General features: G+C 43.9%; 1 protein-coding gene across 8 annotated transcripts in view; it reads right to left on the reverse strand.

Moving 5' to 3' along the window:
- Positions 1-26,281, reverse strand: part of LOC146785286 (E3 ubiquitin-protein ligase TRIM39-like) — a 581,054-nt gene that overhangs the window by 372,761 nt on the left and 182,012 nt on the right. For 5 of the 8 annotated variants that reach the window (XM_085634252.1, XM_085634253.1, XM_085634247.1 and 2 more), the window contains exon 2: positions 22,220-22,347. The exons of the other annotated variants lie outside the window; for them this stretch is intronic. The gene's annotated coding sequence lies outside the window, so the exon portion shown is untranslated. The remainder of the gene's footprint in view (positions 1-22,219; positions 22,348-26,281) is intronic. 8 annotated transcript variants of the gene reach the window in all.

Below are 26,281 nucleotides of genomic sequence, written 5' to 3' on the forward strand. Positions count from 1 at the left end.
CTCTGGGTAAGAGATATACCAATGTGTTAGTGAGTGTTGTGTAATAAATAGACCTATGTTAATATATACACTGTGTGATTCTTTTTTGTGTAACCTACACAACATGATTAAACTGGTAAAACAAGCCGCTTAACACCTTCAAGATAAACCTGAAGGCTGCTCTCCACAAATACCACTTTGAGAGCTTTCTATGGTTATCAAAAACCACTAAAATCACCATAAGGGTTGCCTGGATTAGTGCGAGGTGCATCACTTAAATAAGTGTGCACCATATTAAAGCCAGCCTCCTACTTGGAGTATCAATGACTGGAATATCATAAAGCGGAGTGGAATACAGTACAGTGAAGAAGAGGGTCGTAGAATCTAATGTAGTAGAGTGGAGTATTGTAAAGTGGAATTGAGTGGAGACGAGTACAATAGACTGGAGTGACCCAGCGTACAGTGGAGTAAAGTGTTATAGTGCTATACAGTAGAGTTGCATGGTGTGTCGAATCGTGGATTGGAGTATTGTAGAGTGCAGCGGTGTGTTGCACAATTTAGTGGCATGTTGAACAGTAGAGCAGAGTGTTTTTACAGTACAGTGTTGTCAACTGGAGTGTCATGAAATGGAGCATGATGGATTAGAGTCTCATCAAGTAAGTGGCATAGAGTGGTATAGACTGTAGCAGAGTGTTGTAGTGTGTAGTGGAATAGAAGGAGTTCAGTGGAGGAGTGTTGTATAGCTCAGTGTTGTCGAGTGTAGTGTTGTGCAGCACAGTGGTGGAGAGTCTCGTACAGCGTAGTGTTGTACAGTGGATTACCATGCACTGTGCATCAGTCGACTCCCCATGACGTTGTTGGCGTCGTGTTCATCGATATGACGACCCTCCTAGTCTGATCCTCCAGGTTCATGGGCATCCAATTGGTGGCAGAATATGCCATCACCTCCACCACTGGTGTGACATCACCTTGAACAGGTGGGTTCTTCAGATAGTCAGAAGGGGCTACTCTCTTCCCTTCAAGACTACCCGTACCACCTTGCCTCCTACATGCAATCGGCTGATGGAGGATCACCTTACTTTACTTTGAGAGGAAACTGCAACTCTCTTGGCATTGCATCCTGGAATGTAGGAGGCCCAGCAAATAAACAGGGTTTACCAGGATGGCCCGATTTTCTAAGTGACCTTGATATAATTTGTATCCAGGAAACTGGATGTAGAGCCCCCATTTACTTTGAGGGTTTTTCATCACACTGCCTGGAGGCTGCTCCGTCGCCTGCCGGCAGAGCCAAAGAGGGGCTTATGGTTCTCATATCAAATAAGCTAATGGTAAACATCAACAAACAAATAGCTGTAGGACCACACTCATTAATCCTGTGGCTAACATTTAGGGGAGGCCGTGATATGGTACTGGTTGATTACTATGATAATGTTCACTGCACTCTTGGGAAGATGGTGTCAGCCCTTGAAGGGGGGGGGGGGGGATTATAGACACTTCTCTCCTCTATTACTAATAGTTTATTATTTTGGGGAGGGTACTTTAATATCCAAGCTTGCCCCCTGTCTGCCACACGGGTGTGTGGGGTTACCGACCAGGTTGGGGCTGGCTACTTAAATTTTTCTCATAATGATTATGGGGTCTTACTGAACTCCATGATTACTAAATTCAATTTACATGTATTAAAATGTGCCTGTGACAATAATGGAGACGCTATACCGACCTTTACAGGGAGGAACACAGCATCTGTTATTGGCCACATTTTTTTTTTTTTGTAAAAGTTTTTTTATTAAGCATCAAGCAGAACAGCAATACAGACATTAGTACATTTCAGGGGCGCGCAGGCTCCGAGGTTGCAAAACAGTCAGCTAAAGTGAGTGCAGCTTCGCACCGCCCCAGTGCATACCACACCCCCGAACAAAGTGAGCGATGCTAATTGTGCCACATTTTAATATCAGCTAATGTAAGTAAGTGGTGCTCCACAACCAGTGTTGCCAAGTTGAACCCGAGTGATCCTAATTGTAGTGTATTGATTATTTCTTTTTAGGGTGAAGAAGTCGATGGCTCAGCAAGTTTCATTACAGATATTACCCCCATAACACCCAACGGGGTCTGCCTTAAGTGGGATGGAGTTGATCCAATTCAAATCATGTACGGTATCTTTTCCGAGGGTTATAGAGATATTATTTATTGCCTGGAAGAGAAAGTTGCTCCTGAACGGCTACTCTCTATTTTTATTGGCATCACCAATATAGTTAATTATCTTTTGACCCATCCGAGCAAATTGGGTGGTGCCCAACGTAGGGGTTGTTTTAACCATGTATGTACAATAGCCTCCAAAGAACTGAAATTGGCCCTTTATTGTCAACCCAGGGACAATATGATGATTAAATCATTTAGATCTAAATATAAAGATGTCCTTGTCAGGAAAAAAGAGCTTTAAGAGGAGGCCTGATCCAAATCTTCTCGGGCCGCAGCGGATAATAAATTATTTTCCTAAAGAGCAAATCTCTTCCTGAGTTCTTATCCCATGTCACATGCGAGGCTTGGGTTACCCACTTTATGGAAATATTGCAAGGGAGGAACAGCCATTTGGGACCCCTTTACCCTTGAACATCACGACAGAAGAAGTCTCGACAGCTCTGAAGGAAAGCGTAGGGAGCAAAGCCCCAGGTCCTGATGGGGTCTGTAAGACCTGGGGTCACCAAGCCCTAAGGGGGTAACGTGACTCGAGCGGTTGGGCACCCAAAGGCTTATGTGTAAAGCGACCATACAACACACACATCCCCTGAAACAGGAAACGCACACAATAAGGGACACCACACAGTAAGATCAATGCAAATTAATCAGTTTTATCTAATCAAATGATATGCAAGCACAGTTCCTTAGATGGCAATGGGCATCACTTGAACACATTAACATTTAGAGTCACCAGCATTTCATTATTGTCACATAGGCAGTACCTGAATACCTTTGCGTCAGATTCACCAATAATTCATTATTATGCAGTAGGCCACACCTGTATACCTTAGCGTCAGATTCCAGGGCACTTCATCATAGCTCCAATGGCGATACCTGGCGAACCTGGGGGAGTGGTAACTACAGCGGTCAATCAGAGCGCTGTGCCCCTCCCACCACTAGCGTTTCACTCTGCCGTGGGTACCACGCGCAGTGACTAACAATTATCAGCGCTTTGAAATAGGGCTGGGAAACTTAGCGCCACCTCAGAAAACTAATAGCGCGTTAAGGCAGGACTCGCAAGCATATCGTTAGCCCGGGCATTACTAGCGCCTCGGAGCAGAACTTGGGCACACAGCGCTACTCGTAATCACAAGGCATTAGGCACTTCAGAGCAGAACTTGAGAACACAGGGCTACTCGTAATCATAAGCAGTAAACATTTCAGAGTAGAACTCGAGAACACAGCACTTCTCGTAATCCTGAGACATTAAGCACCTATGAGCAGAACTTAAGAACACAGCGCTTCTCGTAATCATGAGACATTCAGCACTTTTGAGCAGAACTTAGGAATACAGCGCTTCTCGTAATCATGAGACATTCAGCACTTTTGAGCAGAACTTAGGAATACAGCGCTTCTCGTAATCATGAGACATTAAGCACTTTTGAGCAGAACTTAAGAATACAGCGCTTCTCGCACTCAACAGGCCTTAAGCAGGCGGTCCCCTTTTACGCGGCAGTCTCAAGGCAAGGGGGCAATCCCACGGAGGGGAATCAGAGTCTCGGCCGGCACCGGAGCGGTCCCCAGACGGTGCGGTGACGCTCCCGATCAGCAGGGGGCGCACTGGATCCTCCGCAAGACTCCCAGGGAGCAGGGGGGTGAGTCCCAGGCCTACACACGGCCACACTACCTCCCAGCCCCCAGGGGTTACCTTGATCTCGGCGTCCTGGTCTCAGGAGACACTCGGGGGTTCCTCACGGCTTCAGGCCCCGCAGTCAATGCGCTCAGCAGCCGGGGACTGGTCACAGCCTCTCACGCCTCCGACAGCAGCTGCGACGGCAGCGACGGGGCCCGGGGCTTCTCCGCGGGCCCCGACTCAATGATGGGGCACACTTCAGGCCTCCAGGCCGCGGCGGTGAGCACGCTTCAGGTCCCCGCACCAGGGGGGGGGTGACAAGTTAAGCAGGGGCGACGGCGGGCTCAGCGCTCCGCGCCCGATGCGGGACTGACTCAGGGGATCCCAGGCAAGGTCGGGGAGCGCAGGGGTCACAGCGCTAGTACCTGGTTGATCCCCAGCAGTCCAGCAGTCACTTTCAACTTAGATTTCACTAGGGAGCTTCAGAATTAGGTTTCAGCATTCAGTTTCAGCATGAAGTTCCCGCGTTTGGTTTCAGCATTCAGTTTCAGCAGGAAGTTCCAGCAATCTTACTGGCGCAGGTGTCTCTGGCGCCCTTAGGGATTCTGTTTCTGGGGGTAGGGATTGAGTTGGTGACTAGTTCCTTCCTAGTCAGGTTTGGCAGATGGCCCCTGGGTTCTCCTACCGCTGGGCTAGATCAGTGGGCTGTACAGGATCCCTCACTCACTTAAGAGGCAGTACCCAAGTCCTGTCACTCTCAGAGGCATGAGTCCCTGGCTAGGCCCTACCGCCGACACTCCTGCGTGGATCCTCCAGGTCTGCTTTTCCCCAACTGGCCAACTAACTAGAAAAAGTTCCCTCCCTCACTTAAGTAGCCCTAGGTCAGGTGACCTCTATCCAAGGCAGCAAAAGTAAAACCACACCTCCATTCTAGAAGGTTCCAGCACATTCCAGGAGCTTCCCCATTCTACCTATGGGACAAAAAAGGCGGGCTGGTGTCGCAACAATGTTGTGGGGTTCCAGCCAGCTCCTGGCAGCTAGGGTGCTACTAATGAAGACCACTCTGCAGTAGCAGGGGCCTGTGGCAGCCATCTTGGGAGAAGGGAGCACCTGCACCTTAACACTGATTGGCAATGAAAAGGCGCCCAGAGACCTAAGTCCAACGTAAAAATGAGGGTGGAAAAAATGAGGCACGATCAAAAATAGATGGGGAGACCACCCTAGGGCTGACAGGTCTAACAGGGTCCCAGTGGATGTCTACAAGGAGGTTTTTACCCTGTGGGGCCCAATCTTAACTAGAGTTTTTAACATGGCTGCGACTTCCGTGATACTGCCATCTTGGAGAACATCTATCATAGTAACAATCTATAAAAAGGGCAACAAATCAAAACTATTGCCCCATATGGCTTCTAGATTCTTCGGGAACATTAAAGTCCTACTTATGAGATTGGAAGAATGGGCATGCAAACACTCTATTCTTTCGCTTGCCCAGTAAGGTTTCAGAAAAGGTGTGGGGACATTACAGCAATGCGTGAATTTAGGTTTAATAATAGGTAAATATTCATGTGCAAAAGGTGGGAGACCATCTCTGCTTTGCAGATTTGAGCAGTGCTTTTGATTTAGTTGACTATACTGTTCTTTGGACAACGTTGCAGTCCAAGGGGGCGCCCAAAACAATCATCTGCTTTCTTGCAAGGCTATATGAGAAACTATCATGTAAAGTAACCTTTGGCCCACGAGGTGAATGTACTAGGAACTTTGCGGTAGAACATGGTAACTGGCAAGATTGTGCCCTTGCCCCCCCTACTATTCTCCCTGTTTATTAACGGGGTGGACATGGACCTACAAGCCATACAAGCAGATGCCCCCAACCGGCTGGGCATTCTAAACCAGTGCTTCTGTATGCAAACGACCCAGTTTTGCTGGCAAGGACCCTGGCGGGGTTACAGCAACTAATTAATTATTTTGGGGATGTCATTACTGCACGAAAACTGGTGGTCAACAAAAGTAAAACCTATACAATGATTTGTGGGGCAAAGCATAGGAAATGCAGAATGTTCTTTATGGATAACACCCCGGTAGTTACTGTGGACACCTTTTACTACTTGGGTATTATTTTTTCAGGTAATGGCCTATCGTTCCAGGAAATTATAAATGTCAGGGGAAAGATGAACAGAAGTGCCCAATGAATCTTTAGATTTTCATCTAAGCTGGTCACCAGAACAATAAAGGATATGATAGCAAACTACAGGGCCAGGGATGTAGCCATTGCTACATATGGGGCCGGTGTGTGGGGCAATCATAATAGCAAGGCCTTCTAGATAGAGGAAAATAGCTTCCTTAAACACCTGCTATGCCTGCCCACTTCAGCCTCCACAGAGATTATACATTGAGAGGTAGGACTACAACATCTTTCAGATATAGCTGCACTTCGCCCCTTGTTGCTCTAGCGTTCTATTTGGCTGAAAGAGGAGACTAGCTTCACCAAATCAGTTATTTTAGATGGTCTGTCTTTGGATAATGTATTCTGTATACTGTGATTAATTTATATCAACTCTCTTTTTATCAAGTTATTTAAGATGGCAATTTAGCCTGACCCTTTATCAGTAGTATAACTTACTAAATGGACTATTAAAGAAACGTTATTGATTTATAAAAAGAAAGCCCAGATGGAATTAGAAGGTGAGAAGTCAATTGCTGCAATCAATCTTACACTTCTGCTAAAGGAGGGATGCCATGGTTATTTAATGTATGTCTCTAACTTAATGTATTGATTTGTACTGATTAGATTCAGATTGGGTATTGCCCATCATCTAGTTGCCTTCCCAGCTATGAAATCTTGGCCCCTAGACACAATTCCCTGCCCATGCGACAGTCGGAGCAAGCAAAGCACTATGCAGTTTATATTGTTCTGTGATTTTTATTCAAGTTTTAGGTGTTATTATTTAAAACCCCTTTTGCTCGCACAAGGCATTGGTTCGCACATTGCTGCCCTGAAATACCTGCTTGAGTTAAACGATATAAGGGTTTGTCTCAATGTTGCACTTTTTATTATAAAGGCAATTAGTATACGCAAAAGTATAGTCTTATTGAAGCCATGATGAATCTTTGATGTTTTTTTAATCTCATAGGAATTTCTTAACAGGAACTTTGATATGTTTTATGATCACAATGATGCTTTATGGGGGTTGTTTTTTACTTATATTTTTAACATAACTGTGTGCTTTATTGTATTTGCTTCTTCTGTATACTTTTATGGTTGTTTTTTTACATACTGAATAAAGTTTCTAATCAAATCAAATTGACTCTCTTGGCCAAGGTAGCCATAGAGAGGCTTCCAGTGCAAGAAGTAGGCTGTGGTTGCTATTCCCGCTACCTACTGGTTCCCAAAAAGGACAAGACCTTCGTCCAATCCTCTACTTCAGAACCCTCAACTGCTTCTTTAAAAAAAGAGAAGTTCAAGATGCTCACTCTGGTTCAGGTTCTGTCTGCCCTGCACCCAGGAGATGTAATGGTAGCGCTGGACTTGCAGGACGCTTACTTACATATTCCTGTCCTGCCTGACCCGTCGTCGCTACCTGCGGTTTACAATGGGCCACAAGCATTTTCAGTTAGCTGTTCTCCCCTTCGGCCCCACCAGTGCTCCTCGGGTGTTCACCATTATGATGGCGGTGGTTGCAGCTCATCTGCGGAGACCAGAGGTTCCAGTCTTCCCCTAGCTCGACGACTGGCTGCTGAAGGCAGACTCACCCCAGAAGGTCTTCTCCCACCACCAGGCTACAGCGAACCTACTGCCTTTGCTGGGGTTCACTATCAACATTCCGAAGTCACACCTGACTCCTGCCCAGATGCTCCCTTTCATCACAGCTGTCTGTACACAGTGCAGGTTCAGTTTATCCTCTCGAACAGCAAGTCCAGCATTCAGGCTATGATACTGATGTTTCAGCCTGTCCTGGATTTTGGTTAGAGTGACTCTGAGGCTGCTGGGCCTCATGGCCTCTTGCATCCTGCTAGTGACTCATGCCAGATGGAAGTAAGGCTCTGCAGTGGGATCTGAAGTTCCAGTGGGTGCAGCATCAGGGAAATCTCACCGGCCTGGTCCAGATCTCGAAGGGAACTGCGCAAGATCTGCAGTAGTGGTTGACAAACCAAAAATGGGCTACAGGCAGACGCATCTCCTCTCTCCCTGGGAATGGAAAAAATACCAAACCTAATACTTACGTACATTGAATGGTGTAGCACAGAACACAGGGAAACTGAAGCTGAAACCAAGATGGCTGCCTTTGACTTTTGCAAAGGCAGTCATCAGCCAATCAGCTAAGGACTAGTAATTGCTATATACCTCTAGAGTACTGTGGTACTACCACGGCCACAGATATAGCTAAATTAAAAACACTCAAAACTTATGAAATACTTACCCTCCTTATGTGCAGTACCCCCAAAGAACCATGTGTGCACCATAATATGTAATCCCTCCAAATTTCATCAATATCCTACCAACGTTTTTCACGCTACGTGAAATTTAAAACTATGTAAAATGCATTGGATTTTATGCCTGTTTTGGGCCCCCCTTTTTTCTTTGCAGCCCCTTGATAAAACACCGCAAAACTTTCAGGTCTACAAGAATGAAATGAGGGCAGCTGTTAGGCAAAGTTTTTCAGACAATCAAACGGGGTGCAAAGTTATTAAGGAACAAACCTCCTACAAATTCCTATCTCTGGTCACCCTAACTATAACTATAGAGTGTCTACCGCCACTCTGTAATTTTTCTATATATTACCTACTGGCGGTCGCCAGTAGGTTGTTATAGTTAGGCCCTAGTATCCAAAGGAAAATAATTTTTCGACTTGCCCATAACTTTGGTGGTGTTTGACCAATCTTCAGGAAATTTTGCAAAAAAGTGTCTAAGTAGGTTGTCATGGAAAGTTTGGGGTTGATCCATGCACTGGGGACCGAGAAATAGGGGCACAAAATAAGGGTACGCTTAATTCCCATACGAACGCATTGTTGAACCTACAGCCCGAATGGCTGGACGGAGTTACACCAAATTTGGCAGAGGTAGATGTTATGCAGAATGTGCTTTTTCTTATTTGGTGCAAATAAGTCCAGTAGTTTTGCAAACATTTAAGTGGAAAAAGATCTATATCTCGCTGGTCACAAAGTCTTTTCAAATAAAGTCGAGCTCGTGCAGAGAAATGCACCGCTCTAATTGGCTGCCAACACTTCAACCAGGAAGTGTTGGCAGCCATCTTGGGACTCTGCTTCACTGTGTCCCAAAATACAAGAGAAAATAAAGAAAAGGGGGTAGGGTTGGGATACCCTAAACCCCAAACCATGGAGTTAAAGCATAAAAGCATTATTTTTTTTTTTTTTTAAATTTCGCAAAATCGTGGCAACATTTTTCAAAAAGCAAACAAGGGTTTTACAATTACCCCCTGGTGGGCAGGTTCCAGGGGCATATGATGTATGTAGGAGGGGTTTAGATGATAGTCGTGCACAGCTCCAAGGTAATCTTTAGGTTAAAGGCGTGAATCGTGCTCCTTCGTTTACTCCCTGCTTTGGAGTATGTGCTATGAACTGAGGAAAGCAGTAGCGCTGATCAGTGCTAGTGTCACAAAGGGCACTGATTTTTGGTGTGCTGGATTCACCAGCAAATTTTGATCAATAAAGTTTTCCAAACTTGAAATTGCTCTTCATTGCAGTATTTTATTCATACTTCTGAAAATATATTCATGGAAGTATTCAATAGTTTATACTTGGTATTCAATTCCTTTTACAACAATCCATATGTTCCCAACAATCCTTATATTCCTGTTCCAATGCATTTCGGCCTACTGGCCTTCATCTGGGAAATCTATGAAACAAAGAGTGGTATCTATCACTAATAATTCTTCAAAAACAAACAATGTTTAACTCACTAAATCTTTGTTATATAATATCTGGTACCATCAAGTGATATACATACTATGCTACGTTCGACAATTGAAGTAGCCATTTACATTTACGCGTACAGATTATTTTCCGATGTTAAAACCAAATGTATGCGTGTTTTTACTGCTGTTAACTGGAGCCTAGTAACGTTACAAATTAATCTCGCAGTCAGATTGGCTAGCGCTGCGCGTTAACTAACAAGCATTCGTTGACGCTTTAAACCAATGTTAACAGTTCTAATGTTAAACAGGTTCAAGTTGCCTCGAGTGGGCTGCAAGCATTAAACGTAACGTGGTAACGTTACTATTCCAACTTACAGACAGGTTAAGTGGCGTGGCACATTAGCCGACAAATGTTTGTAAGCGCTTAAAGCAAATGCTCGCGGTTCCGATATTAAATGAGTGCAAGCTGCTTCGGGTGGGTTACAAGCTTTTAAACGTAATTCCTTCTTACCGAATATGCAGGAGACTGAGTTCTATCAGCGCTGTAAGCAGAACGTTCTCAGCGCGATGCAAGTTGGCGTGTGACGCGTGTGGGCTGTACTACGATGTTTTAAAGTCGCGCATGTATCAGTTAAAGGGCCAGTGTCTATATGTGTGTTTCATACTAAGCAATACTAACACTTAATGGCAATGATGATAGTTACAATATATTATACCACGGAAACAGTATATCATAATGTACAATTAACATAATCATGACAGAATATTAATAGATTTATAAATAACAACTAAATTCAGTTCTTTCATTTATCCCCTGAGGACGCAGGGTTTGCAAGTGGAATATCCAGTGATTTTCACGTGTCAATAAAGTCTTTCTATTATCTCTCTCTTCATTTTTTTCCACAATTTCCAATATGCATGCTCTGATCTGGTTAATCTGATGATTTTGTTCAATAAAATGGTTGGCAACCGCTGATTTAAACACTTTTGTTCTTATATTGCTTTTGTGTTCAGTTAATCTTGTTTTTAGTTTACGTTCAGTTTGTCCCACATAGGCTTTTCCGCATGGGCATTTTAGCATATAAATAATGTTTTTTGTGTCGCAGGTACCATTAACCTGTAGCTTGATTTTGTTGCCCCGCATGGGGTGAGTGATGGTGTTACCCTCCATGATATTGTTGCAATTACTACAGTTTCTGCATGGGATAGTGCCTTTAAAGGTTATTAAAGGTTTTGTGAGAGTAGGTTTCTTTATGATTTCACCGAGATTTTTAGCTCTGGTAAATGCAAATGTGGGTTCATCCTGGAAGATATTATTGAAGTCCAGTTCTGTTTTGAGCATACACCAATGTCTTTTGATGATTTTCTTGAATTGTGGAGTGATAGTAGAATATTTACTCACGCATGTAATTTTAGTTGTTTTTACACTTCTTTGAGAAGAGAGTAACATCTGCCTGTTCTTGGCTGTGGCTCTTTTGTGGGCATCCTGTAACACCTCATTTGGGTATCCTCTTTTCTTAAATTTGTCAATCATGATTAGTGCTTGTGTCTTGGATTCCTTCGGGTCTGAGACAATCCTTTGTACGCGGAGTAATTGTGAATATGGTAAGTGTTGTTTGAGAGGGGTAGGGTGGAAACTTTGGTAGGCAAGCAAATTGTTTCGATCAGTTGTCTTGGTGTATAAAGTAGTTTCAAACTTATCACCTATTTTAAGGATGGTTACATCCAGGTAATTAATTTGTTTCTCATGTACTACATGAGTAAATTGAATCCTTGGATCAATCAGGTTTAGTAGTTGGATGTTGTTGATCAATTGGTCTTCTGTATCTTTCCACAAGATAAAGATATCGTCTATATATCGCAGATATAGATGTAACCCTTGTTGCCATTGGGGATTTTGTAGAATGTATTTATTCTCATACTGGTGCATGAAAATGTTCGCGTATGCTGGGGCTGCTGGATTTCCCATGGCGGTGCCAGACTTTTGTAGGAACCATTTATCCTCCCATTTAAAGAAGCTGTGCATCAATGTGAAATTGAGTAATTCCAGTAGAAATATTTTCATATTTTCGTCATATTCCATCTGAAGTAAGGCAGTTTCCACGGCCTCTATCCCTAATGCGTGGGGTATAGAGGTGTACAGTGCTTGTACATCAATGGTACACATGAGTATCTTTTCGTTGGAGTCCAATTTCACGTTATTCAACTTATTTAAAAAATCTGTAGTGTCTTTAATGAAAGAGTTCATGTTGATGACGTAAGGTTGGAGGTATTTGTCAATTAGTTTGCCAATAGGTTCCTGTATGCTGCCACAGGTTGATACTATGGGGCGACAAGGTGGTTGTAGGAGGTTCTTGTGGATTTTTGGTGTAAGGTAAAACCTTGGTGTTTTGGGATGATCCATAGTCAGATATTTTTTCATCTTATCATCCACGCATCCTTTATTGATGCCTTCTATGATGATGGTTTGTAGTACCACTTGTATTTCCTTGGTGGGGTTTTTATCGAGTTCCATGTAGGTATTCTCATCATTAAGATGAGCTTGAGCTTGTGAAATGTAGTAATCTTTATTCATGATGACCAAAGCGCCACCCTTGTCCGCTCTCTGACAAATGATGTTGGGATTGGATGCTATGTTTTTGAGAATAGCTAGTTCTTTCTGGGTAAGGTTTTTACTTTTAGTTTTTTTACGATAGTTGATCTTACCTAAGTCTTGTTTAACCAGTTGTTCGAACAAATCAAAAGTCTTATGGCTGATGGGAGCCATGTAGGTGCTAGTGGTAGTGAGACCTTTAAGGGAATCCTCCTTACTTTGTTGTTGATCCTGTTGTTCTCCTACTATGTTAGAGAAAAAATGACGCAATCTGAGTTTTCTCATCAGTTTAAAAAATCAGTGCCCTTTGTGACACTAGCACTGATCAGCGCTAGTGCTTTCCTCAGTATGTAGGAGGGGCACATGGAGCCCCCTCCTTGGGCTTAACAAAGGCACTTTTAAATATAATGCTGGCAGGCAGTTAATTGGGGGGGCTCATTGACCCCCCTGCCACAAGGACCGCCAGCTCCTCAGGGCTAGTAAAAATGTGGGGGGCCTTGGGACCCCCTGCCCCAGGGATCGGCACCTCCCTTGGGCACACACTTTACTTAAAAAGCAGAGGATGCCCTAAGGCCTGCCTACCGCCTTCAGGGATGGCCACCCTGCAAGGGCACAATTGCAATCACTAAGGCAGTCCCTTAGGGACCCCCGGCACTGGGGACCAACACATCAATGGGGCAAATGTGATCAAAGGAGGGGGCCACACAGCTCCCACAGGAGCCCTAGATGGCCCTAGGCCCGCCACCTCCTCAAGGTCAGACCCAGCAATGTTCCAGGGTTCCCACCCCTGGGACAAAGCAAACCATTGCAAACACTGCTCCGCTGTATGGAAGGTAGAGCATTAAAATGCTATCACTTCCAGGAAGTGAAGCACAATTGCTTTTGGACAGAGAGAGCAGCAGGATAGCCGCTCCCTGTGTCCAAAAGCAATGCCGGGTCCCGCAGGAGGTGGGGAGCCTGCAGGGACTGCGAGGCCTTGAGGTTCCCCCCGCAGTCCCCAAAGGAGAGGGGAGGCCTTGGGAGATAGGGTCCCCAGGGATGAAGTGGGGGCAGGGAGGGGGGGCCCTCTCCACATTTAAAATATATAGATTACCTACTGCCGGTCGCCAGTAGGTAGTTATAGTTAGGACCTATTATCCATAGGAAATCCGCAACATTCTATTTGGAATAACTTTGGCGCCGGTTGAAGAATCTCCGCAAAATCTTCAAAACTGGTGGGGCGCTCCAGTCCGCTCCTATCCTGAAAGTCTCAGGGTGACTCGTCAAGCGGGGACCGAAAAAAAAAAAAAGGAGGTCCCAAAACGTGTTTTCCCCATGTAATTTTCCATAGGAACCTTTAATCGCAGCTACAGCCCGAACTGCTGAACGGAATTACACCAAATTTGACAAAAGGGTAGCCCTTGGTTCAGAGTCATGTCTTTTGGTTACATGGTGTAAATCCCTCGAGTAGTTCCTGAGAAAAATCAATAGTAAAATCAAATATATCTGGGCAGAGCCTAACCACACATCTCATCGTGAGATCTGATTGGCTGTCAGCACTTCATCCATGAAGTGTTGGCAGCCATCTTGGGACCAATTTACATGATAGCACCTCATTAAAAAGCATTGCAGTTAATAGAAGGTTTTAAGACTTTAGTTACATTATAAATCATTTGTTGATGGTACCATACTCATTTTAGGAATTGTGGTCTGTTCTAAGGTGATTTTACCATGTGAAAAAGCCTTCTGCTGGGATATCATGAATCATGTTTGAGAGAAAACTATGTTCTCATGCTTTTCCCACAGAGGTTTGGAAGGTGATCTATAAGCTAAACAGTGTATGTTTTCTGTAAATTCACATTATCCTTCTCAGTCATGTGAGAAGGAAGTCTGACATTCTCAGTAAAACATGTACATCCAAAAAGGGCAGAGACTGTCAGTTGATTCCTTTGTGTTCTACTGCAGCTTCCCAGAGTGTTCTAAAGAACAACTAGAGCGCTACCAGTCCTACTTATGACAAACTTATTGCACAACTGAAGCCATCTTGATTGGAATAAAGTGGTAACTCTTATAACATTTAATTTAAAAAGGAACAAAAGGAGGGAGTTCATTTTGCCATAGAAAGTATGATTAGTGCTGCAGAAAGAAAAATGAGGGCACATTTTGAGTGACTTCTCAAATCCTCTTCAATTTCATTAAAAAATTCTGACATGCAGACTGAAACATGCACTTTCAATACCAGCAGCAGACTTCCCTGGTGAGCAGTAGCTTTACTACAGTGATCTAATAAGCAACTAGAGTGCTAACATTCTGAATGTATGGCAAATGTGCGACACATCTGAATGCCTTCTTGATGGAATCAAAGTAAAAAGCTGAAAGCATTTCCTACTGAGGAGACTGCAGTAAATGAGGAAATTAGGAAACTTCAAAACAAATAAATCTCCCAAGATGGCACCAGAGACAAAAGAGCCCAAATGCATCACAAATATCACCCAGATGTAGCCCACATGTAGCCCAATGACAGAAGTGTGCAAAACACTTATTTTTTGTGTATTTGCAGTTTTATATAGTGCAGCCTTGTCAGGTATTGGAGTGCTTTACATGAGCATTGGTTACATTACACAAGATCAAATTCATTTTGTTTTGTTTTTATTAACATTTTTATTGAGCAGAGGAGAGCAGGATAAATAACAATTTATAAACACTTTTACAGTTACTTTCTGATACATGTATGAATCTGAAACACCACATCATGACATACCAATCTGTAAACGAGAATATAGCCTTAAAAAAAATAACAATAAAAAATAAAAAAACAACCCCACATAAAGTAGCGTCATGCTTTCTTAAAGTATAAGCCATAAAAATAACCCGAAACAAAGTGTAGGGCTACTAAAGTGCAGCGTGCGACACTATGGGACTTTCTACAACACTTCAATTTTATATTGATAGCAATTTATCTAATGGCCTCCATTTCACAGTAAGAAAAGCATTTTGGTTGTAGACATGGGGAGATTAAGTGATTTGACCAGAATCACAGAATGTTGAGCTGAAGCAGAGACTCCAACCTGGTTCCCCAGTTGCAAAGTCTGTAGCTCTGGAAGTAACACCACATCCTCTCCCCTAGGTGCAACATTTAATCAAGTGATCAACTGGATAAAAAAAACAAAGATTACAAATAATTTAAAAGTTGTTTGTCGCTATTTGAAAACTCAGAAAATAGGTCCTCATTTTAGTTTTTTAGAGCACTAACCATAATTTTGATGCAAATAAGACCCTCTCATATATGTAATTTCTAAAGGCATTCTCTAGGTATTACATCAAGATGACGTCAGGCGTTCCACACTTTTGTAATGAACATAGAATGTTAGCAATCTAGTTGTTCATTGGGATACTGTTGAGAGGCAGAGGCCAGGGGCACGGACTTTGAAAATTGAAGGCAGGTAGGAGAGTGCAGAGTCAACAATTTGAGCACACTGGGCGGGCAGGCAGGAAGGGCAGTGGCAGCACAACAGACTATGGAGGGCAGTGGAAAGGGGGCAGGGGCAACAAACCTACAATACAGGACTGGCAAGAGAGGCTGTGGCAATATAATAGACCATTGTGGGCAGAAGGAAGAGGCAGTGGTAATCCAACCATACATGCCAACAGACCCTTTTCAGCCAGGAAACGTCCAATGTTTTTAAGCTCAAATGGGCTTAATTTGATCTGGCTAAAATCTCGTCTTTTTGAATGTAACTCAAAGGGGAAAATAAATACCCCAGTTTATTTCAAAATCTCCCTCTTACCAAGTTCAAAATGTTTGCAAGTATGGTACATTGGATCATGGTAGGCAGTAGGAATTGGGGTAGGGACATGGACTCGGATAACAGAGCACAGGAGGGACATGAAGAGGTGCACCAAAATGACCCTACAGGGCAGGCATCAGGGTTTGCAGCAGCACAATACACCACACAGGGCATGCAGGACGGGAGTGCAGCACAACAATCCATAGAAAGCAATAAGGAGGGGACAGGACCATGCACATGGGCAACAGAGAACAAAGGGGAAAGAGGTAATGGTAGCTAGCTAACCATAATGGACAGACAGGAGAGAAAGCTGCAGCATAACAGACCATAAAGGGCAGGAGGGACGGATCAGGGGCATTACAATGGAACAGACAAGCCAGGAGGGAGGAAATAGGAGTCTGTACATGGAAACAGAGGGCTGGGGGCAAGGGGGCAGGGCAGGATCAGCAAGATGACCATGGAGGTCAGGCAGGATGGGCACTAGAAACAAGACACACCATGGAGAGCAACAGTGAGACTATGATGGCATACACACAGACCACACAGGGAAGGTGGGAGGGGCTGTGGCAGCACAGAAGACCATGCATGGCAAGCGGGAGGGTTAGTGGCAGCACAATGGCTATGATGGGCAAGAAGGAGGGTGCAGGGGCATGCACAAAGGACCATGGAGGATAGAAGGGAGGGTCAGGACCTGGGCACAGACAAGAGAGATCAGGGGAAGGGGCCTCACAACAGAGGCAGGAGGAGCAGTTGCAGCACAACAGACCAGGGAGGGCAGAAGGGTGTGGCAGTAAAACGGACCATGGAGGACAGGAGGAAGGGGATAGGGGCATGGCATGTGGACAGGCAGGGTGGAGGTGGCAGGGACAGGTTACAGTCATCCGACAATGCTAGGCAGGTGGGAGGGGAGTGGCAGCTCAACAGAACACTCAGAGTAGATAAGAGTGGCAGGTCCATGGAACATGGTAGGCAAAAAGGATGGAGCAGGGGCATGCACAAAGACATCGGAGGGCAGGGGGAAGGAGAATAGGGGCAGCAAGCTAAGCACAACGGCTAAGCAGGAGGTCAATGATGGGCTATAGAATTGGGCAATGGAGGGCAGGAGGAGTGGACTGGTACATCATGCTAAATGGAGGGCAGTGGCAGCACATCAGACCATGCATGGCAGGAGGGAGGAGGCTAGTCCATGGATTCAGACAATAAAGGATAGGGAGGAGGTAGATGGGGCAGCAAGCTAACTGTTCAGAGAAGGGGGGTATTAGGAACTTTATTGTTTTTAAAATGTGTGTGTGCGAACTACTTCAAATATGAACAAGTATGCAGCATTATCTCACTTTTATTCAGGAAGAAGAGGACGTTTGTGACTGTGACTCTGGGGTCACTTGGCAGAAACACCCCCTGCCCCTCCACCCCCATCGCAAAATGTAATGCCCGTGAAAAGGGTAGGTGGACGCAGTGTTAGAGAACATAGGCCTGAGAGCACGATTGAAAATGAAAACTAGATATAGTATATGGTATAAACTATGCACCAAAAAGTGTGATATAATATGAACCGGGGCGTGAAATACAATATGCAATACATTGTGCGCAATGACAGATTCATTGGAGAGCGCGAGATAGCACAGGTACTAGCGCGTGCTATGCGATATGCGCCTTGGAGTGTAATATGCACAGGGCAGTGTTGTGTAACCTAACTAGTCTCTTAGGTTGTAATAGAAAATATGTGCTGGGGAGTGTAACTTTGCATATGCACTGTGACAAAGATATGGATCCCAGATTGTAATATGCATGACATAGCGCTGTGCGTTATAACATAGGCCTCGAGGAAGGCATGTTAGATGGGGCAATATAACCCGTGCGAAGGCAAGTGTGGCATGACATATTCACGGGGTGGTGTTACAGTGCACATGGGCTAGAGAGTGTCATAGCAGACGCACTAGCTGGAGGAATACAACACAGAGGTGTGTGGCACTCGGCGGGCACTGGTGGTTGTAACACAGCATTGGGCTCAGCCAGGAGCACGCTGTGACTCTCAAGTGTGGTTCGTTTCCTTTCCAGAGAGTAAAATAAAAAGTATTACACATCCGGCGGTGGATGTATGTTTTATTAACCGTGAGGGGGGGTTTCTAGCTTAGTTTGGTCGAATTTTTGTCAAATCCCCTTTGAATGGCTTGGTGTGAGTGTGTATTAAATGTGCACGTCAATAGCTACACATGTTTGTATAAATAAACGACAAGGGTGTCTACTTGGAGAGTACCCACCGGCGGGGGCGCCGGGATTAGGCACAGTAGGGCGTCAGACACGTCAGAGCTTCACTAGCAATATAAATACATTCCATGTGGATTCATTGTATGCATAGTCGCCTTTTAATGAATATCACGCAAATCGTCATGGTGATAGGTACATACAGTTTGTCCAGCATGTCCTAGGTGTTTCTATAAATATATATTTTTTTTAAACAATAAAAAAAACAAAGGCCGGCCCCGGGGGATGGGGTCCCCGGGCCATAAGTGGCCTGAGGAGGGGGGCAACGCAGCCCCCTCCTAAAGAATTTTTTAAAAAAAGAAAAGGCCATGACACGGGGGTTGGGGTCCCCGGGGCCGATTAAGGCCTTGGGAGGGCCACATTTATTTTTTTCAACAACATAAAATTAGGGTGCAGGCCCTGGGGGATGGGGTCCCCAGGGCCAATACATAGGAAAAAGAAGGGGGGCCACACAGCCGCCCTCCTTAAAAAAAAAAAAAAAAAAAAAAGAGACTGGCATCGCACTGGAGGCCAGACCTCCTCCTTGCAGCACTCTGCAAACGCGCCCCCTGGCCAGTTGTAAGTTGGGGAATTAATTCCCCTTCAATACTGAGGGTCCCTGAGGGCCAACAGGTATTTCCAGTATGCGCCAGGGAGCTGCATTGCCGACAGGTGTTCTGAGGCCACGCCCCTTTTTACACCTCTATGCAACGCAGCTCTGTGGCACTTACTGGAGGTACCTAGTGGGCTAGTTTGACCCTAGGGACCCTTAGGATTCAAGGGGACTTAATCTCTCAACTTAGAACGGCCACAGGGCGCGTTTACACAGTGGGGAAGGGAGGGGACGGGGCCTGAGGTGACGTGTGCAAACACGCCCTGTGGCGTGTTTTAAGTTGGGCAAATAATTCCCTTTCAATTCTGAGGGACCCTGGGGGCCAACTAGCCCACCAGGTGCTTCCAGTAAGCGCCACTGCGCTGCAGAGAGGTGGGCTAGGCCATGCTCCTTTTTACATCTCTCTGCAACGCAGCTCTGTGGTGCTTATTTGAGGTACCTAGTGGTCTAGTTGGACCCTAGGGACCCTCAGGATTCAAGGGGACTTAATCTCCCAACTTAAAACAGCCACAGGGCGTGTTTACACAGTGGGGAAGCGAGGGGACGGGGCCTGAGGTGACGTGTGCAAACACGCCCTGTGGCGCGTTTTAAGAGGTAGTTTTAATCCCCTGCCCTATTATATACTAGGGGCTTACAGAGGAGATCATGCTAATCACAGGGGGACCCCAACGCATAGTGTTCCCTAGTGTATGTAGGTGTTTTTCACTGTATTCGGAGTGTTTTTTAACATAGCACTGGCTCTAGGACTGGTTAGTCAGACTCAGTTACCACCAGTATCCGTCTGAAACGTGGAGGGTACAGGATGATTTTGCAACAAGGATTCTTTCTGCTCTTCTGTTTGTTCTTTCTGCACGTTATCCTTCTTCCTGCACTTTTCTTCGTCTTTGAGGAAATTCACTGAAAAACCATAAGTTTCAGGCACGTTATAGTTAGGAATTAGCATTTAAAAATCCTTAGAAATTCACTGAAAAAACCATAGGTTTCAGGGGCCTTATAGTTAGCTGGACTTTTCACTCGTACAAAACCATTGAAATTCCCCCGTTATAGTTAGTTCAGCTACAGTGATGTCATTTGAGATGTCATCAGTGATGTCACTGACCATGTCATGAGTGATGTAATATGTGACGTCATCAGCAGTGCATTGCAGGCACGCGAATTATAGTTAGCTGAACTAACTATAACGGGGGAATTTCAATGGTTTTGTACGAGTGAAAAGTCCAGCTAACTATAACGCCCCTGAAAGCTATGGTTTTTTCAGTGAATTTCTAAGGTTTTTTAAATGCTAATTCCTAACTATAACGTGCCTGAAACCTATGGTTTTTTTCAGTGAATATATATATACACAGTACTAGGAGACACAGATGAGCTACAGTGAACAGCAGTCAGTTGGGATAGTTCTACACATACTGGACAAGAGAATAATAGCGGTACACAATCCTGGCACACAGACTATAACAACATTTAAGAAATGTCAAAGTGCCTTAATATCTAGAGCGTGGAACTTGCTGTGAGTCACACTTGCATAGGGCACTGAGGTAAAAGTATATGCACTACACCTTGTGCAACTGCGTCTCCCAGTGCCAAACTATAGACCCACTACTCTGAGCCCATACCCTACACTTGAGGGGCCACAATAATTACAAAGCTCCCCCTCTATGGGAGACACTCCACATCTACCACTGCAGTTGCCACCGGTATCCCCATCAACGTCATACTACTAGAGACTCCTCCACAGAATTAATTCAGTCAGTGAGAAGTGTAGTAAGCAACGGGAGCCCTGATCTCGCCCACCAGCACTCACACCATCTCCTTAAAGCACCAACTACCTGGAGCAACAGGGAGGTTCACAAGTTACTAACGAAACACTAGGCTGTGAACATCACACATCATTGCTGCAGACACTCCACGACCCCAACTTGCCCCTGGTTTGTGAGCCTCACGCCCAGCAGCTGCATGAACAGCAGCAGCAGCAGCCCTTACCAAGTATCATAGAGCAGTTACAAAGACACCCCTCTACGATGCACTACCCATTATTGTGGGCATATTAGAAAGAGAATAGTATTGTTCATTCGCTGTCACAAATTGCCCACCTGAAAGATAGCTCCAGGAGATGAGCAAATAACCCACACAATACCCTAGATTATAGATCACGGTAGATATAGAAAAAGGCTGTGTGTTGCCCTTTCTGAGGATACATCACCATCCTCTGTTCAGGCCCCACCCCTAACTTGTACAATACTATTGACACTAATCTCAACCCTGGGAGTTGATGCAGCAGATCTGCAGCAGGTGAGGCTGATAACACCCAGTGGAGGTACACCGTTACTCCTTTCTACACACAACGCTAGAGAATAATGGCAACACCACTGGAACACGTGAGAAAAAATGTCACCGCTCAGGAAAAGTGTATAATAAAACATTGTGGAGAGTTGCACAAACTCACGCAAAATATGCTACACCCATGGCCAAAAGAAGGTACATTTGATAGGGCAGTTGTAGAGAAATTGCTGGCCGACATCATGGAATGTATGATGTCAGCCTAAGGTGGAATGTTTGGGATTGAACTGGAGAAACTGTTGAGCTGGGAGCTCAGCTGGGTTGTCGCTATATAATAAATCTTCTTGAGGAACCAAACTACTCTTCATGTAATCTTTACATTGGCGACGAGTTACAAGCCTGTGCAGGGGACAGAGAGCGACAAGTCCATCCCTGGAGAAAGTGAACCTGCATGTCAAAACGTAAGGCAAGTGTTCACGGTTTAAGGTTAAAAAAAAAAAAAAAAAAAAAAAAAAGGGGAAGAGAAAAAGACAGAGGGAAAAGCAACGCTGCGCGAGATTTAAGTGGCCACTTTAAGGGGAAGACTAATCTTATCATAATCATCCCCATAGGATTGCTTGCGTCCTGCTTCCTGTCTTTGATGGCACACCGGCGCGATTATCGGCGCGCGTGTCCCCAACTAGCGGTTAAGGATCTAGTTGAGTGCTGTTGAGCGTATCTCACTGCTAATAGTTTATTTCAGCGAGTTTGTAAGCTGAATTCATCATAAGGAGATATATGCGGCCGACGGTTTGCTGAATTCCGGAAATTCAAAATAAGGAATTGTCCGCGGGTGCCAGTGTTATATTCTCTGAGATAAGACTACTATCTTTAATAAACAGCAACTGTGCTGTGCGCAATGAGGGGTGAAGATTTTAAACATGCCTTGGCGATCGCATAACTGAACAACGCGCGCTAAACATTTCTCCACACGCGACATAAGCGCACGCTCACATTGCTGCACGCGACGCGCGCTGAGGATTTCATTAGAGCCTTTCCAAGTATTATTTCAAATGGGCCTACCTTGGGGATCTTCAAGTCGTCCATTGGTGGAATAAAGGGGACTTGCCGTGGACCTATCGTGTTGAGGAGGAGCGCTCGTATTTCTGACTTGCCGTGGGTCTGTTTTGTTCAGGAAGAGCACTTGTGTTCTTGAAAACAAAGAAAGGACAATTTTTAGGAGGAGCACTTGTGTTTCTGAAAAGAAAGGAAGGACTACCTCCTTAGTGAGGAAATGGTAAAAACCAACAAGGGACATGGACCCTACGTAAACATACTGAAGATATAGACAATAAACATTGGAGTGATTTTAGGTGAACACGCTAAATACGAAGACTATAAACATTGGAGTGTATATTAGATTTTAATTTGCTTTATTGTTTTAGATCGTTGTTTCTAACTCAAAATGGGTGATCAGAGCATGGCGTCACCTCCACCCTTTTTAGCTTCTCCAGGAGATCCACCCGTTCCGTGGAAACAGTGGAAAATATTGTTCTTCACACATACATTAGCTATAGGTGGAGATCGGTATGGTCTGCTTAGGCGCCAAGCCATTCTCTTGCATCATTTGGGTATAGAAGGAAGGAGGATCTATGAGGATTTACCTGAAGTGTCATTAGGAATGGGAAATGGGCAACCGAACAATGTGTTTGAAATGTTTATACAAATGTTAGATATACAATTCACTCCTAAGACGAACTTAGTATTAGAACGTCACAAGTTCTTTTCTAGAGTACAGAAAGTTGAGGAAAATATTGCATCTTATGTGGCTACATTAAGGGGATTGGCATTATCATGCCACTTTGAACAGTTAACTGATTCTTTGATTAGGGATCAAATTGTACGTTGTACTAATGACAAGAGGATAAAAGAAAAGTTATTAACGAAAGATCCTAATTTAGAAGAAACTATAAAAATTGATAAAGGGATGGAACATACGGCTATATGGTTGAAAGAAATAGACAACACTAGTTCGGAAAATAAAAGTAATGTTGTAGCTGAAGTAGATGTTCCCCAAATAGAAAGGAAGAGTGTAGGAAAAAGTACAGATACCAAAGTAATAACTGATAATAAGAAAAAAACAGAACTTGGGGCAAGGCAGAAAAATACAAATTGGAGAGAAATAAAATGTTTCAGATGTGGCGCGCCGGGTCATTTAGCATCTAGTACAACGTGTGCAGCTAGATCCACCTTATGCAGGAGGTGTGGAATGAGAGGGCATTTTGCAAAAATGTGCAAAACCAAAATGGGAAATAGTGACACAAAGAAAATTCAATTAATAGACCAAGAGGTCGATGACATTTGTGTAAATGTTCAAGAAATAACTCTGACGGTGAATGGTGAGCAAGAAAGTTTTAATGAGAATGGTGCGACTGTAGTAAAACCGTGGGGTGTGAAATTAGAAAGTAGCAATAAATTAGAGAAGCCGCATAGTGATATTTTATTTGATGGATTTCCTATAAGAGTGTTAATAGATTCAGGAAGCTTATTCACTCTTATTTCTAAAGAGACCTTTTTCAAACTCAATGATTCTTCGCTAATGAAGTCTGATATTAAGGCTGTTGGGTATGCTGGAAGGAAGATAGAGATTTTGGGCTTTAAATGGACAACAATAAGTTTTAAAGACAGGAAAGTTTTTGGAAGGATGTATGTAACTGATTATGGCTCGGATCTCCTTGGTTCGCGACATCAATATGACTTAGGGATAATCATCAATCCTTCTGCCAAAGACCCAATACTATTAGCCGAACAGGACAAAATAGAGGAAGTTTCTCCGAAAAATTGTGAAGACTTAATGAAGAAGTTTCCTAAGGTGTTTTCAGATGAATTGGGTCTGTTGAAAGGGTTTTCCCATAAAATCATTTTGAAACATAATATTGTGCCGGTGGTACATAAGGTGAGGAATGTACCTAACTTGATGAAACAAGCCTTGAAAGAGAGCTAGATAGGCTGTTGGAACAACAAATTATTGAACCAATAGAAGCCTCGGAGTGGTTGGCTCCTATTGTCGTGGCACCCAAGGGGGATGGGAAGATTCGCTTATGTATTCACTTGCGAGATTTATATAAGTGTATTTGGATAGACAGGCAACCATTACCAAATATTTCTGAGATGCTAACTATGGAAGGTAAGGGAGTTATGTTCAGCATGCTGGACATGTCCTCTGCCTACCATCAAGTGAATTTACATGAGGAGTCACGACATTTAACATCTTTCGTTATTCCGTTGGGGGCATTTCGTTATAAAAGGATGCCTTTTGGGTTAGCATCAGCATCTGCTGTCTTCCAGAGAGTGATGAAAAATATTTTTGGGAACTTAAAACACGTATTGTGTTTTCAAGATGATGTGCTGATTGTGGGAAATAGTGACCGTGGTCACGATGAGTTGTTTGAAGAAGTCAGGTTTAGATTAGAAAAATATGGATTGACTGTGAAGAGGGAAAAGTGTCAAATAAGGAAAGAGGAAGTTACTTATCTGGGACACACCATAAATGTTAAGGGAATTAGTCCTAACAAAAGTATTATAACTGCTGTGGAAAATGCTTGTAGACCTGCATCTAAGGATGAATTGAAATCATTCCTTGGCTTAGCAGAATACTGCTCTAAATATGTAAAAAAAACTTCACAGAAATTGTCGAACCTTTAAGGAAGTTGATGAAAAAGGGTGTGGAATATAATTGGGCAAGTGATTGTGAGAATTCCTTTTCCGAAATAAAGAGATCTATTGTGTGTGCCCTAACGTTGGGTCATTTTGATGTGACAAAGAGGACATACATAACTACTGATGCAAGTGGGGTTGGAATTGGAGCCGTACTCACTCAAGTTCATGATGGGGTAGAAAGTGTAATTGGATTTGCATCAAGGAGGTTACAGGGAGCTGAGGTTTCTTATTCTGTAATTGAAAGGGAGGCTCTGGCTTGCTGTTGGGGAATTAACCATTTTAGATTTTATGTGTGGGGAATTCCTTTTAAATTAAGGACAGACCATAAGCCACTGACATACATCTTCAAAGTTGGTCGAGGTCTTGAAGGGAATGTCACTCCTCGTATTACAAGGTGGTTATTGGGTGTGTGGGAATACAATTTTGAAATTGAGTTTGTTAAAGGAAGCAACAATGTTGTTGCTGATTTTTTGTCAAGGATGCCTGAGGAAGGTGTGGTTTCAGAAATACAAGATAGTGAGGTGTTATCAATTGAAGGAGAGCTATGTATTGCTGCTAGTGAATGGGCATCTGCTAAAGAGAGTGATGGTGTCATGAGGGAAGTTGAGGAAAAGGTTGTGCATGGTTGGGACAATGGAGATACTCAGAGCTGATATACGAGAGTATTTCAAAGTCAACGATGAGTTAAGCATTGTAGGTGGAAAACTCAGGAGGAGGAGTCAGTTTGTTCCTCCCATCGCCATTCAACCTAGAATTCTTAATATTATTCATGAAGGTCACTTGGGACGTAGCGCCATGAAAAGAAGAATCAGGGAGGTGTTTTGGTGGTCAGGTGTTGATCATGATGTTGAGGAAAAAGTAGAGGATTGTGTGGCATGTGCTAATAGTGACAAGTCTAAAGTAATCAGACAACCTCCATTGGAAATGACACATTTTCCTAGTAAGCCTTGGGAAAAATTGGCGATTGATTTTTTGGGACCTGTGGTAAAGTTAGGAACTACGAATAAGTTCATTATTGTACTAGTGGATTATCATTCCAAATGGTTTGAGGTCAAAATTGTGCCAGAGGTAAACACGTCTATAGTTATATATTTTCTGGAAGAGACTTTTCTGGATGAAGGATTGCCAAAGACCATTGTCTCTGATAATGGGGTACAATTTGTATCTAAAGAAATGGTGTCTTATTTGAATGGTTTGGGTATCGCTCATGAAAGAGTGGCACTGTTCCGTCCACAGGCCAATGGCCTTGTGGAGAGAGTGAATCGGTTGATAATGGAAAATATACAATTGTCATTGGCAAATCAGTTATCATGGAAAAAGGAATTAAGAAGATTGATGTGGTCGCATAGAGTCACACCTCATTCTTCAACTGGGATTGCACCTTTTGTTTCTCTCAAAGGGAGGATTCCAAACTCTAAGGAATGT

Source organism: Triturus cristatus, chromosome 11, assembly GCF_964204655.1.
Source record: "Triturus cristatus chromosome 11, aTriCri1.1, whole genome shotgun sequence".
Taxonomy (NCBI): domain Eukaryota; kingdom Metazoa; phylum Chordata; class Amphibia; order Caudata; family Salamandridae; genus Triturus; species Triturus cristatus.